General features: G+C 33.2%; 1 protein-coding gene across 1 annotated transcript in view; it reads left to right on the forward strand.

The window, feature by feature from the left end:
• Positions 1 to 5,176: 5,176 nt before the first annotated feature.
• LOC140441022 (uncharacterized) overlaps positions 5,177 to 16,112 on the forward strand; it is a 205,850-nt gene continuing 194,914 nt past the window's right edge. The window contains exon 1 of the mRNA XM_072531413.1: positions 5,177 to 5,266. The gene's annotated coding sequence lies outside the window, so the exon portion shown is untranslated. The remainder of the gene's footprint in view (positions 5,267 to 16,112) is intronic.

The raw sequence follows: 16,112 nt of genomic DNA on the forward strand, positions 1-16,112 counted from the left end.
TTTTGAAAGTTTGGAGTATAAAAGATTTATTATGTGATGGTCATCAGAGAGATGCAGTGGAAATTTTGTGTAGTTAATTTAGAAGCAAGTGCCAGTAGTTCAATAATTAGAAGTGATTGGCTGAAAGGTGGAACGAGAGATAGATCCAAGCTGAGAAGTCGAATACCTCCTGGATTCTATAAGTCCAAGTGAAAGATTGTTAGTATATGAAAGAGAGGAGAGAATTTTGGAGTTTATTGAACGAGTACTGGTAAAAGAGGCCTGCTCGTGTTTTTGGAGAATGAGTTTACTGGTATGCTGACAGGTCGACACTTAGAACGGAGAAAGCTTTGATTGGTAGCCTAACATAATCAACAAGGGGGAGTTGTTCTGGTCGAAAGAAGACATCGTCGTGTGTGAGCGAAAAGGTCAGTCAATAATTTTTATGACATAATATTTTTTTGTAAGTTTCAAATAAAAGACTCTATACTATCAGAACAAAAATTATCGCTATTTAAGATACCATCAAGTTTATAAAAGCTTTTTTTACTTCAAAGGATAATTATAAATATTGGGTAATAAAATTAAAAGGTTTCTTTTTATAATATTCAGAATTGTTTGTACAAAAACATATGAACAAAAATTGCAATATTTAAAAATTTTCATATTATTTTTTTTGATAATAAAAGGTATTTGTATTTGTATATTTATGTTATTTCTATTTATTTCCTTTCCTTATTTTATCCCGAGAAGGAACAATTAAGAGATATTTGAAGCCACGAGAAAATATAGATATAACCTAAGCTGATTTATTATTTTTATAAAATGGCACCCTGAGATTGTTTTTTTATGATTTGCGACACTTAGATAATTAATTAAATAATTAATTAAAGTCATTAAAGAAATAAAGAGTTAAACAAAAAGTAAGAAAAGGCAGATCTTAATAGTATGACTGACAAGTTTGGACCTGTAAAATGAGAATCCGTCTGGCTTAAGGCAATAAATTATATTTAATAGCCTCTTGACGAATGAAAGGGCGAATATCAACACGTGCGTTTGTTTACAGTTGGGAATTTGCTGAACGAATGTACTTCAGTTTGGTTCTTTTAACTGAATCATAGGTTTTTCAAAGTTGTATTTAATTGAAAAGTCGAAGTTAATTGAAATTCGTGAGTATCCATATATGTATTTTTATTTGAAGATAAGGGTTGACTTGTTTCAGGAGAGCTGAGGTGGAATAGAGGATGACTCTGACGGTTTATGTGTTATGATTGTGGTGTTAACTGAGGAAGTGGTCAAAGATATGGGTGTATTTTGTGGTGAGATTTGTTGAATAGTTGACTAAAGCTGACATGGGTTTTTTAAAGAGATTTAAAATCAGACTGAAACCGGTACTGTTTCGGTAATTTTAGGAGCAGTGCTTGTAGACAAGGCGAAAAGCTCGGGTTTGTACTATTTAATGTAGCACGATAAGTGAGTGCCAAAAACAACTTGGTTTAGACTAGACTCTAGAACCGATACTTGAATCCTCAGGATTATTATCGTAATAATTTCTTTTTTTTTTATTGAAAAACTATTGATCATTTTTAATGTTTTTTCTATTGAATAAGGATGATTGCCAGAATAACCTTGTATATTCATAATCACGATATGGAGATAATGAAATATGGGATAAAGGAATGATTGGAAACAAGTAACAGAAAAAAAAAAGACCAACTGCATGAGATGAAGAGAAAGGAGAAAGTTAAAGAACGATTGGTAGAAATATTTTGAGGATGCTGCATGTAAAATGATAATGATCAAAATAGAGTAATATTATAATACAAATTAAAAAGTAAAATTTCTTAGCCTAAAAAATATATTCACTCACCTGCATTTTTCTTCAGCTGGATCTTCCAAATTCTTCAAAAAACACATACTTAACACAATTCATTATCGGTATGATTCGGTGCAATATAATTATCATAGTCAAATTCTTTAGAGTGTAGGCGTAAAATTTCGGGCCGATACTTTTTAAATTCATTTATTTTTTTCGAATCTTAAGAAAACTAATAAATACTTAAAAAAAAATTTAAATGCACAATGAAAAATTACATTATTACCGAAGGCCGAAAGTCCCTTAAAATAAACGAAAAGTTTCTTTTGAATGAGATATTTAAAAAAAAAACCTGTAACTTACTAAAATAAACATTATAGATAGTCTAGGCGGGATCTGTTTTGGATTGGACATTTTCCATATTTTTTTGCTGGAATCCCTTCAGGATGTGCCCAATATCGATAATCATGATATGCGCCAGTCGCAAACCTTGTGCTAAATTTTTTATTTAACAAAATCTGAAAACAATTTTTTTGCTCTATTTTCGTTTATAATTCGGAAAATATTGATCCTATAGAAAAAATTATAAGAAGTTAAAAGTTTCGTTATTCAATTTTACACAATACTTTGTTAGCTAGAAATTAAAAATTTAATGTTTATTGTTAAAAAATAGCAATAATTGAAAAAAAATTACAAAATAGCTTTGAAATTTTTTTAAAGTTTTAAACATTTTTTATATATATTAGGCTTATAAACAAATTGAATAACTTTACGAGCTTTAAACATATCAATTTCAAAATTTATACCCTTGAAGAACATTAAAAGACGCTTCTTTAAAAAAATATACATTCGGCTTACTGGTTGCCAAAATATTGAAGGTCAAAGTTGGCATACATTTGCCGTGTAACCATAAGTGATAGAGGGCTCGTTTTTAAACAAATACCCTCGTCTTGTCAAGTACTTTTTATATGAAAAGTTTTACGTAATGCGCTTCATGGCAACATCCATAAAAAAGACAAATAAAAAACTGTTTTCGCGTAAAATGTCGCTCGAAATGCATGAGAGGTGGTGGTGGGGGACATTCACTCGAAATGTGAATCGGCGAGTTCAAAATCATAGCGCGCGCTAAAAATTGCATTATCTCGGCTTCCTGTTAACCAATTTTGCTCTTTTTTTTTTTAATCGATATCTCGGACGACAAGGATTTCAAATATCATATTTTCAAATACCATTTTTAATTGCAAATTGGGAAATTTGCAATAAACAATTGTATGTTAAACAAGTAATTGCATTTTTTCTTCATGCATTGTTTTTTTGAGCTTGCAATTTATACATTGAAGTAAATTGTTACTTTTAGTAAACAAATATGTATTTATAAATTGTTAATAAATAATTTAAATTGTTAAAACAAAGGCGAACGAAAAAAAATTTTTTTTCATAAATAAACTTTATTTTGACTCAAGTCATTTTCTTTTTTTGGAAGGACAAGAATCTTCAGATCTTATTTCTTCCTCAAAACCTTCATTTCCATTTCAATATCTTCATCCTCGCTCTGTAAATTTAATGTTTCTTCTCCTTCATCTGTAGCTTTATCTTGTGCCTCTAGAAAATCTAAGGAATCCATGGACTCCATATCCATATCTCGTTCAACTTCTTCCAATATTTTACTCTGTTCAATATTTTTACATGTCTGCCCATTGCAGTGGAGACAATAGTCAGAACATTTGAGACCATGTTTGATACAACTGCATGTTTTTGTACAAAGTTTTTTACATTTGCAACTAATATTTCTGAATAATGAGTCAAGTAGTAATACCTGCTCAGTTTGTATTGGCTCAAGACGATTTTGAGTTAGTTCCCACCCCCACTCAGTAGCATTCAGGTTATTTCCAAGCCACTGCTGTACTTGGAAATATACACGAAGCGAGTGTTGCTCAGCTGCAGATTGTGTTGGTGGCAGCATGGACAATTGAAAATTTTTATATTTGCAACCTTTTTTAAAGCACAAGTAACGAATTTTATTCAATGTAAAATCGCACTTTGAGTGGCCGATACAATGCCGATATAATTTTAATTGCGTCTTTTAATGTACTTTAAGTGTATAAATTTTGAAATTGATATGTTTAAAGCTCGTAAAGTTATTCAATTTGTTTATAAGCCTAAAAAATGTTTAAAACTTTAAAAAATTTTCTAGGTTCTCCTAGTGAACCGATTTGAATTTTACAAAAAGCGTTTGAAAGTTTGAGCCTGATAGCAACTATCTGAGAGCCTTATTTAGGCCCTACTATAAATTTGAAAATTAGCGATTTTTTTCCAGTAGGCTGGATTGCAAAATTATTATCAAAACCTATCCGACCGATCTTAACAAAATTTAGCACACGTTTTAAACATATTAAAAAGTTTTTCTAGGCGGAATATGGAGCTTGTAAGTCAAGTTTAGAATGTCGAAAACATTTAAAGGATTAACTTCATTTTGTTGTACTTTTTTTCCAATTATTGCTATTTTTCAACAATAAACATTAAATTTTCAATTTCTAGCTAACGAAGTATTTTGTAAAATTGAATAACGAAACTTTTAACTTTTTATAATTTTTTCTCTAGGATCAATATTTTCCGAATTATAAACGAAAATAGGAGCAAAAAAATGAGAAATTTTCAATTGTTTCAGATTTTGTTAAATAAAAAAATTTAGCACAGGGTTTGCGACTGGCGCATATCGTAATTATCGATATTGGGCACATCCTGAAGGGATTCCAGCAAAAAAATAGCTTCCTATGGAAAATGTCCATTATGGTCTGAATTTCTACAGATCCCGCCTAGTCTAAGAAGTTTTCAAGGACTTTCGGCCCTCGATAATAATGTAATCTTTCATTCTACGTTTAAAATTTTCAAAAATACTCAGGATTCGAAAAAAATCAATGCATTTAAAAAGCATTAGCACGAAATTTTGCTCCTACGCTCTTAATTTTTACCAAAACAAATATCTAATAGCGGTTAAATGATACATAATCACAACTGCAAAATGATAATGATCAAAATAGGGTAATATACAAATTAAAATTAAAATAGTAAAATTTCTTAGCCTAAAAAATATATTCACTCACCTGCATTTTTCTTCAGCTGGACCTTCCAATTTCTTCAAAAAACATACACTTATTATAACACAATTCATTATCGTTAGGGTTCGGTACAATATAATAATTATCATAGTCAAATTTTTAATTCTAATCAAAACAACTATCTAATACCAGCTAAAATGTTAGACAATCAAGTATTTTTTTAATATTTTGACAACTTCAAACAAATAAATCAAATTGAGCCTTCGTAAAAGCCTCGGCTATAATCGTGTTGCGTTCGGCTTGCAACTGCAAAGTGTGTAGTGTTGTATGATATCGAGTCGGGCGTGAACTTTCTCAGTGTTTTGTGCTAAAATGTGCCCAAATTTAGTCCCTGCAAGCTCTCAAATTAATAGTATGTACTTTTAAAATTGTAGTCTTTAGCATGTTTAGTTAATTTTAATATTTAAACATGTTTTACGCCTTCAAACCGTATGTTTATGTTCAGTGAACACACATAACCTCACATGCTTGCATCTTACAACCGTAGTAAACAAATACTATAAAAAATAGATCGTAAAATCTGTTGTTTCCTGGTTAAGTTTTTTGTAGGCGACTTTTTATACACCATCTAATATACAAGACAATAATAGATGGAATTTTTGGTAGTGAGTATGAAACCAATGTTCTGCATTTTAATATATATTTTTTAAGTATATTATGACATATAATTTGCTTTTGTAAAGAAATATTTATATTTCTCTTCACTAGATTATTACAATTATCTCTGTGTATTTACTTACATACAACGTTAACGACATGATCCTGTTGTCAACGGTTATGTATCAGGCGGCCAGCCGAGCACATAAATTACGGTGACCCTGAAACGAGACTAAGAGGTCGAGTTGACAAAATCGCGAGTAGATGGCAGCAGCTACCAAGTTAATGTGTTCCCTGGCATATTCTTAGGGAGGAGCCTGATTTATGTCTTTTTTTGGGAGAATCTTTTGTTGGTGCGTTTATCGGCAATGAGTCGAAAATTATTTCAAGACGTAAAACAATAACGCTGTTCAGTCAAAAGTCAATCAAAGAAGCTGTAGGACCAGTTTTGTTAAGTAGAAAAGATGTTTTTTAGACATTTTATAAACTGTGTAGAAAATATTTTTTTATCTTCTATCGGAAGATGTTACTTACTTTTTATTGTCAATCCCTTATTTTCTTATTTCGTGCCTTATCCGCGATACGTTTCTGAATAATTTAACTGATGTCATGCTATACCACTATCGTTAGTTGGGGTGGGAAGTCACGAATGTTTTTTTAGAATTAGAAATTATGCTTTATTATCACTGAAAATTGTACAATTTTATAACAAACTTACAAAAAGTCAGAAAAATAACAATACCAATTTAAAATTTAATAAAACTACATAAATCGTCAATATCACAAAATAAAAGATAATAAAATGCACAATCCATTGCACAATAAAAAGTTACGAACTATTAAGTTTAAGTTGCTGCATGTGATACCCAAATATACAGTGTGTCCGAAAAGTATGGAATAAATTCGATATTTACTATTTAAATGAGAATAAACCACAATTAAAGGTTAAAATAGGTTTATTGACGTTTCAATTTCTACTTCGGAAATCGTTCTCAAAATACAAACATTAGTAAATTAAACAAATTTTGTTTTTTGTTACTTAGTGAAAAATTCCTCTAATAATTTAATTTTATCTGACTCATCTATATTGACAATTCAGACATACATTATACATTTTAAAGTAGACGACTTTAAAATGATATTGCCAATATTGTTGAGTTGCGTTCCTGTGACGACTTTACTTATAAGATAGTTCATTCGATTACAAGAAATCAACTTTAACTTGAGAATATCCGTCAGAAAAGATCATAACATGTAATTCGTCTTTAAAAAGACAAATACATGCCATGATGACAGTAAAATTCTCCTGTTAGTGATTCCATAGTAAATTATGAGGGAAAACCCAGGAAAAAAACCTCATAATACTATCCCGACATGGTAAGTATTTGATCATGCATTTGGTTTACCTTCAATAAACACCAAATTCCGATTTTATATGTTTGTTATTTAAAAAACGTAATTGATGTATTCTCTATATGTTATTGACTTACCAATACTGGTATTTTGCTTTTAATAACTTCCTCTTTCAATATGGGTAACCAGATCCTACTACATTCTGCCGAGGAATTCGCGACACAATTGGTCTCATTTAGTATAATTAGAGCCGCTTCTTTGATTTTTCTCTTTTTACCATCCGTTTCTTTTAGGACTATATTTGAATCATTCCATTGAACCCTATGTTCATTATCCCATGCGTGTTTACATATTTGAGATCTATCAAATTCTCTATTTATAATATAGGATTGATGTTCATAATCATAATATAATATAATTATATAAAAAATAAATATAAGGTTGAATGCTCGAATAAATGAACTTTGATCAGATAAAAGGCATATATCGAGCACAGTTTAATTAAATCTTGCCCAAGTACTTTCGATCCCTAGATCATCTTCAGGGGCATTTCGTCAATTGTGGCCTATCCGGCAAGAACAAGATGTCATAAACATATAATTGTACATTACACTACACTACAAATAGACAAACAAACACTTTAAAATAATTTAAGGAAGGCTACATTGCTTGAAGAAGTCGGAGACAGAATTCGGATTCTGTCTCCGACTTCTTCAAGCAATGTAGCCTTCCTTAAATTATTTTAAAGTGTTTGTTTGTCTATTTGTAGTGTAGTGTAATGTACAATTATATGTTTATGACATCTTGTTCTTGCCGGATAGGCCACAATTGACGAAATGCCCCTGAAGATGATCTAGGGATCGAAAGTACTTGGGCAAGATTTAATTAAACTGTGCTCGATATATGCCTTTTATCTGATCAAAGTTCATATAATTATATGTTATATTATAATTATATGTTCATAATATAATTCATCGATATTTGCTAAATAAAAAGCCTTTTTAAAAAAAATTAAAACACGCCGATAAGTTTAATGTTCTACATTTTACAATAACATTTTATTATACAATAATGTCCTGCCAATGGTGGTACAGATGAAGAAGTTGTTGTGCAGGGGACTGTGTCACTATGGGCTTCATTGTCTTCAGAAAAGTGAGCTGCAGCAAGATAGTTTAGATCTGTAAAAATGGTCTTCTGCAATGGGTATAAAACCAGTACAGGCAAAGCCAGAGTTTGCAAGGTCCATCCTACAAATAGCTTGGAAAGTTGTTTTAACCAATAGATACAGCAATGTCTCTGTTGGTTATTTTAAGCGGGCGACATTGGTTCATTCACTCTGCATAGGTCTCATTGTACACAGCTTTGAAGGGTCTCATTATTGTTCGGTAAAGAGGCTGAAGTTTGTTGATCGTGTGAGGGAGTAGATTTATCATGTGAACATTGTGGTCTCTCGCATATATGATTACTTGTAGTTCCTTGTGAGAACTGTGGCCATAAAGTATCAAAAGAGCTGGACTTTACTTAGTAAGATTCACTCGAGCAACTAACATTTTTAGCCAAAGCAAAAATGAATTGGCATTGACTCACCCACTTTGTTTATAAGCAAAAATACTCCACTCCGGAACATCCTTCTTCAACTTTTCTGCCATTTTTACCCTACCAAATTCAAATAATAGATAGTAAATAGATAGTAGCACAGTTACATTTCTGCCTCTCTCCGTGCCTCTTCTGGCTCGTTTCCTTTCTGTGACAGAGTCATTGAGGCATTATCATGGACCACAGAAGCTCACGTCTCATCGCACTTAAATACCTTTGAGGGAGTAAAGTTAAATTTTGATAGCAGTGCTTCATATTTGTTGAAGAAGAGGTCCACTTGTGGTTTGTTGAAACCGACAGCTCTTTGAATACTTGTTGACTGTAGTTTTCGCAAGGAAAGTTGGGGATGGCGGCTCAAAAATTCATAATAAAACTTGTCTCCTGCAATTTTGTTTTTTTTTATTAAATTGGTGCGTAAGTGTTAAGTGCTCAGTTAACTCAAAAGCAAATCTTTAAAGTTTTTTTTGTTCATAGGCATCATCTTGTCTAAATCTTATTAAATGCTCAACTAATTTGGTTTTTAGCTCTTCAGAAAATGTCTTCTTAAAATGACCGATAAATGGCTTCATATCTACGTTCCCACCTAATCTTAGCTATTTGATTATGTCTGCCAGCGTGCTCTTTGGGACAGTGTTATGCTTGGTACTCTCTTGTTTTATTTTTTGGTAGAAGCTCTTGATTTCTTAATTTTTAAAATCTTTTAAAAATGTCGTTAGCTGATGATACCGTTCTAATAGCAAGCAACGCACAAGAACTACAAAATATAATATAAAATTCTAGTATTTTCAAAGATACCAACAAACATACATTTGTATGCCAAGGGACAAATAATAGAACAGGTAACTTCCATAAAATATTTGGGAGCAAATATCAACGGACAGTGTAACCCAAAAAAAGAAATCCTATCAAGAATCGAACAAGCGAGGAAAACACTCATGAACACGAAAATATTTTTTACAAGATCAGACCTTAGTCTAGAGCTCAGAATTCGAATGATCAGATGTTACGTTTTCTCTGTTTTGCTGTATGTATGTATGTACAGCGTTAACAGGCCTTTTAGGCCCATTGCTGGATGAATAATTTCCATCGTTTTCTGTTCTTAGCTATCAGCTTCCAATCTCTGATTCCCATCTCTTTGACATCTTCCATCACTACATCTCTCCATTTCTTTCTTGGTCTTCCTTTCTTTTTTTGCCCTCAGGTACTCTCCAAGCAATATTCTTGACTAGTCTATTACCTTGCATTCTTTCTAGATGACCGAGCCATTCTAGTCTACGTTTTTTCACCAGTTTTATTATTGTAGGGTTAGGATACAAATGGTACAGTTCTGCATTAGTTCGTCTTTCCCATTCTCCCTCTACTACTTTTCCACCAAACATTCTGCGAAGTATTTTTCTTTTCCATGCTTCCAATGTGTTCTGTATGGTTTTGTTTATAGTCCATGTCTCGGCAGCGTATAGCATTGTGGGTCTAATTATGGTTTTGTATACTCTTATTTTTGTATTACGAGATATGTCTTTGGCCTTAATTATTTTGCTCATGGCTCCAGCAGACCTGTTACTCTTGGTCAGTCTCAGGTTGATTTCAGTTTCTTCTTTACATGTCTGATCAATAAGAGTCCCTAAGTACATATATTCATCCACCTTCTCGAATTCTACAACTGATCCATCCTTCAACTCCAAATTAAAGGATCCCCTGGTGTTTATTCCTTTTTTGCTCGAGATCTCCATGTACTTCGAACAGTCCCATTTTAGAGCTTTCCCGAATCAGTCTTTTTGCTATATTTGATAGTTCTTTTCCATTTTTTTGTTATGAGAACCACATCATCACCGTATGCTAAGCATTGGTGCTCCTTGTATAAAATAGTTCCGGACCTATTTATTCCACTAACCCTTGTCTCCTTGGCGAACACCTTTTTTCACTGCGAGTTCTTCTGAGACTGTACCGTTGAATTTCACAGCACAAATGGTTTGTCTAATTGTCATTTTTACCAATCTTAGTATTTTTTTTTGGCACTTTCTTTTAGTGTTTGGAATTCTTTTAGCGTTTCTATTAATTTGTTTTTGTCTATTGTATCGTAGGTGGCTTTGTAATTAATGAAAAGTACTTGTGCTGATATGTTGTGTTCATAGCAATTGATCAGGATTTGTTTTAGCATAAAAATTTGATCGGTTCTTGATCTTCCTTTCCGAAATCCTCCCTGGTATTCTTCTAGATTCTTCTCTATATATATTTCTAATCGTTTTTTAATTAGTATGGCGAGCACTTTATATATTACCTCTAATAAGGATATTCCTCTATAGTTTTCGCATTCAATTCTATCTCCCTTTTTGTGTATAGGAATTATAATCGACTTATTCCATTCTTGAGGCATTTCTTCGGCATCCCATACTTCTAGTATTAGCTCACCAAGTTGGTTTATTAAGGCCTCTCCTCCATATTTTATGTTCTCTGCCACAATGCCGCTCTCACCGGGGCTTTTTTGATTTTTCATATCTTTTATTATTTCTACAATTTCTTCTCTTGTGGGCTTTGGTATTTCTTCTATTACTCCTTAAGGTTTAGGAACATTATAATTTTCTTCAGTAGTCATTCCATCATTTAGCATCTCTTCGAAATATTTTTTCCACCTTTCACATATTTGGTCTTCGTCCACTATCAGGTTTCCTTGCTTATCTTTTACATTCATCGTTCTTTCCTGATACTCAGTTTTGATGTATTTTACCTCTTTGTAAAAAATTTTTATTTCATTTTTCGTAATCTGATCTTTTTTTTAACTCTGTTCTACATTCGTCATCGAACCAGTGGTTTTTTCTAAATCTTTTTGTTCTTGGTATGTTTTTCGACGTTGCTTCCTTTATAGTGTTTGTCATTTTCAAGAACTTTTGTTGTATGTTACTCACAGTAGTACCATCTTGTTTGGCGTAGGTTTCTTGTATATCCTTTTGATAATCCTGCGCTACCTCAAATTTTCGCAATTTTTCAAAATTAAATTTACGTTGCACTTTCTTTTTCCGTTTATGCTTTTTAATTATTGCTTCTCTCATATTAATTCTCAAAAAATGATCTGAGTCTACGTCAGTCTCTCTGCACGTTTTCACATTTGTTATTAAATTGGCGAACTTCTCTTGTATTAAGATGTGGTCTATTTGATTAGTTTCATTTGATCCAGGAATTTTCCACGTTCCTTTATATATATTTTTTCTCCTAAAATGTGTACTCATTATTTTCATCCTGTTTTCAATTGCGAATGTAATCAATCTTTGGCCATTATCATTTGTATTCAAATGTTTACTTTCACCCTCTATTATGTTTTTATATATATCTTCTCTTCCGACCTTTGCATTGGCGTCGCCTATAATAATTTTAATATCTTGTCTGGGCATTTCTTCAGACAATGACTGTAATTTTTCATAAAATTCATCTTTTACTTCTTCTCCTTTTTCTTCTGTTGGAGCATGTATATTTATCAGCGATATCATGTTCTCTTTTCCTTTAATTCTAATTGCACACATTCTGTCAGATTTTACTACCAATCGTTTTACCTGCTCCACGTCTTCATGTACCAGAAAACCTACTCCAAAATTCCAATTATCGCCTCCACTTGTATAAAACGTATATGGGCTAATCTTTTCAATGTTGTTTCCAGTTAAATGTGTTTCCTTTATTGCTATGATGTGTATTTTACATTTTTTAAATTCTTCTATTAGGTTAATTAATGCTCCCTCCTCGTATACTCCTCGTACATTCCATGTCGCAATATTCTTATTTTTTATTTTGCTATTTATGTTCAACCTCATTTTTCTGTTCCTCGCTAGGGTCCGTTGGCATAATGTGCCTTCTTTTTCCACTACTATGTTTTTTTTTGGGTCCATTTTCTAGAATTTTCTCATTTAAAAGTACGATTTCCGACCCATTCCCATTTTATGCCATCCACGGTTAGTTTTTTGTAGCCTATTAGCACTTCAGCTCTTAATTCCTTGCCTTTATTTACAATTTTCTGCCTCGTGTGTCTTTCTTTTTCGGTTAGGTCATCGTTGATGAAGATCTTTTCTCTAGTAAGAAATCTGAGTTTTGTTTTTTTCTTTCATTACCTTAATTTTTTCGCCATAATCCTTCATTTGTACCAGACATATATTGTGTTTTAGCTTCATTGCAGATTCTATTTTGACATCCTCTTTTAGGTGCTTTTGTATAAAATCTTTTACGTTATTTTTTAAGAGTGTTTCATCTGTTACGTTTATTGGTAGACCCGTAATTACTATGTTATTTCTTTTCATCTGTTTTTGCTGTATGGCTGTGAAAGTTGGACAATGGACTCTGAAACAGAAAAATGAATATATGCCTTTGAAATGTATATAGACGGATGCTGATAATTCCATGGATACAAAAAGTTACCAATGGTGAGGTACTTCGACGCATGAGTAAAAAAAAAGAATTACTCAGCAAATCAAAGAGAGAAAAATACAATACTTGGTTCATGTGTTGAGAGGAAAGATATGAATTACTCCAAATCATATTGGAAAGTAAAGTGCTGGACAAAAGACCAGTTGGAAGACGCCAGAACTCGTGGCTGAAAGACCTGAGGAGATGGTTTCACCGCTCATTCACAGAAATATTTCGTGCAGCAGTATCCAAAGCTACAATTGCCATTTGGATCACCAACCTTCGAAATTAGATGGCGCAATAAGAAAAAGAATAAACATTTAGATCAATTTTTGCTCTAGGAACTACGTTTTTTCACTTCTGGCTCTATTTCGGTCATCAGCTGCATTCTGACAACCTTTATCATACCAGTCTGTCACTTTTTGTGTCTTCTCCAATGACACTGAATTCTCTATTTTTATTGCTGAAGACTTAGCTAGGTTATGAAACCGTAATATATTAAAAAAAAGCAGACGAAATCTCAACATATGTATTAATCAATAACATTTTGTAGAAATTTACCACAATAAGTATGTTTCCGATCAAATATTTAAAAATTCCTAATTATAGATAGAAGCCGGGACCCCGTGGGGTCATTTTTTATAAATTCCTAAATGTGTTTCAGAATTAATTGAGCGGTATGTCCAATTTAATTTATTTAATGACTTTTATACCTACGCGCCGATATATGTCGATAAAAAACTGTCATTAATTAGATATTCCGAGATTATTGGAAATAAATGTCGAGAAATAATATAGCAGCACGATCAAGTAGCCGATTTTGATTGTTTGTTAAAGAGAAAAAGGTCAAAGATACTCAGATCGTTTCTTCGTGGGGTTTTTAAAGCTTAATAGTAATTCAAGTTCCTTATTAGAATACGGTCTTTAGAAACAGAGACTTTCGCTAGATATAAACAAAATATAAAATATATATAATCGTAGTTTATTCCTCAAAAAGATATTTGTGAAAATAAAAAGAGTTCTAAAGCTCTAAATCTCGAAAGCCCTTGCCAGTTTGTGTAATAAATAAATGAGATCCCCCATTAATCCGCCTTTGCTGAAATTCACTTGATAGGTATATGAAAGTGTTATTTTTGAATATATTTTGACGTCCTCAGCCTCGGCTCGGCTCGCCTGGCGAGCTTCAGCTGACCCATCTCCTTTTGTTACTCTCAAGCCAAAATGATAGGATTTATTGCCCACATTTGAAGTATTTATTATGGATTTGGAATTGTAATTTACAATAATGAAAGGCCCATCCACGATATAAAGATTCATATTTATTAGGGTATTAACGTGATGAATATAATTAAAAAGTTGAATTTATATTCATAATATTTCAACGAATTTATTGTTATTATCGTTGAAATTACCGAGATTAACGAAACCCAATTAAGGAAAATGACATTGTGGTGTGGTGAAGCCCAACCCGACAACCGGTCGTCGCTCGTCGCCGTCTCTTCTTCTCTTCTCACTTATTACTGATTACTTCTTTTAAATGTTCTTAGGTGATTGATGTTAACATGAATCTCCTCATTAGATGGTCAACCGTATAATAAATATACAGAAGTTTCTATATAAAATATCTCCGTTATAAATACGAGGACAATATGACAATTTTAACCAATGTAGATACTGCAACGGTTTTCCAGGAACTACTTCCAGAAATAAATTAGCGAATTTTTAAAACAAAAACTTGATTAAAAACATTATTAATTTTCCTTCTTCTTCTTCTTCAGTGCCTTATCCGGTTCGGATATTGGCGATCATCAAGGCTATCATGGTTTTGTTGACTGCTCTGCGAAACAGCTCCGCTGAGGTCATCCCAAACCATTGTCGGAGATTTTTCAACCACGAGATACGACGGCGTCCCGGTCCTCTTCTGCCAAATACTTTACCCTGCATAACGAGTTGAAGAATTCGATATTTTTCTTCGTTCCGCATCACGTGGCCGAGGTACTCAAGCTTACGTTGTTTAATTAAATTAGGCACTTCTTTTTCTTTTGTCATCCGCTGTAGGACCTCAACGTTGGTGACATGGTCCACATAAGATATTTTTAGTATCCTTCTGTATATCCACATCTCGAAGGCTTCGATTCGTTTTTCAGTGGCTTGCGTCAGTGTCCAGGCTTCAACTCCATATAGTAACACTGGAAGAATGTAGCACCTCACTATCCGCATCTTGGTTCCCAAACTGAGATCACTGCAGCACAGCAAGGATCTCAACTTAATAAATATTGACCGTGCCATTTCAATTCTGGATCTAATCTCTTGAGCGTAGTCCCATTGTACGTTGAGGGTAGTTCCGAGGTAAGTGAATCTGTCGACTCTCTGGATCTCTTCGCTACCTACCATTAGTGCCCCGGGATCTAAATTTGTACGGCTGACAACCATGAATTTAGTTTTCTTAATATTAAGGTTCAGTCCGTATGTTACGCTCACAATTCGCACTCGGTCTAGTAAGGCCTGCAGATCGTTTAGGCTGGTTGCTAGTAACACAGTGTCATCGGCGTAGTGGATATTATTGATGTATTCACCGTTCACTCTGATTCCCATGTCTAGGTTTGTGAGGGCTTCATTAAAAATCTCCTCAGAGTATATATTGAAAAGACTCGGCGATAGCACACATCCTTGCCTTACTCCTCGCATGATCTTCACTTGGTCGGTCAGCTGGTCTTCGACCCTGACTTAAGCACGCCGGTTCCAGTATAAATTCATGATGATCCGAATGTCCTTCTCATCCAATCCTACTCTGTGTAGTGCGGTGACCATCTTCTGGTGCTGACAACGGTCAAATGCCTTGGCGTAGTCAATAAAACAAATATAGACATCACAACTGAGGACATCAAAACTCTTGGAGGAAGAAGGAATAAATTGGATCACGGCTGTCTTCAATAAAATATACAATACAGGAATCATCCCTGATAAATGGCTAGAATCAGAATTAATAGCGATACTTAAAAAACAGGGGGCTAAAAGGTGCGAAGAATATCGAACAATCAGCCTAATGAGCCACATGTTGAAACTGTTTCTTAGAGTCATCCATGGAAGAATTTATAAGAAGTGCGAGGAACAAATATCGGACAGACAGTTCGGCTTCATTAACGCAGTGGGTACCAGAGAGGCACTTTTCGGAGTACAGGTACTGATTCAAAGATGCAGGGACGTTAACTATGTTAACGTTATGCGTGCTTGATCGACTATGAAAAGGCATTTGACAGAGTTCA

The sequence above is a fragment of the Diabrotica undecimpunctata genome, chromosome 5 (genome assembly GCF_040954645.1).
Source record: "Diabrotica undecimpunctata isolate CICGRU chromosome 5, icDiaUnde3, whole genome shotgun sequence".
Taxonomy (NCBI): domain Eukaryota; kingdom Metazoa; phylum Arthropoda; class Insecta; order Coleoptera; family Chrysomelidae; genus Diabrotica; species Diabrotica undecimpunctata.